Genomic DNA, 553 nt, shown 5'->3' with positions numbered 1-553 from the left:
CTCTCGACTCCATTGGTAGACTGGCACTATTCATTCTTGTTGAGAACTCAAAAGCTAGTATATTAGCCTCTAAGAAAGGGTCATGATGTATAAGCTTTTGGGTTATGTGGTGGCCCGTCTGACACAGTACCACAGCTCTGTAAGAGAGGTCTGGTGGTTAAAGAACCAACTCCATTCGTGCCACTTTTACTGACTGACACTCCTGGTTGTTTCCTCAGCATCTATGAAACCTTTATCATTCTCATGGGTTCTCTGCTACCGGAAATGTTTCCTGCCTTGCCTTATCATTGTATGGCGTGAGGCTGCCTGGTTTAAAGCATCGATCAATCTAGCCTAAAGCACATCCATATTCCTCTATCACTCATGCGTTTTCCCTAAAAAATATATTGCCCTACAAATTTCAATTAATATTCATTTATGGTTGCTTTTTTCAATCGTGTATATATATCTTCTACAATTGATGGTCACAATAATTTATTTCTGGTATCCATAGGAAGTGGAAACACAATAGGAAGCACACATCTATAATCAGAGCATATGTGAACTTTCCTAT

Source organism: Penaeus japonicus, unplaced genomic scaffold (genome assembly GCF_977035675.1).
Source record: "Penaeus japonicus unplaced genomic scaffold, GWHDUDI00000001_assembly GWHDUDI00000033, whole genome shotgun sequence".
NCBI lineage: Eukaryota > Metazoa > Arthropoda > Malacostraca > Decapoda > Penaeidae > Penaeus > Penaeus japonicus.
Note: the sequence above shows the minus strand (reverse complement) of the source record.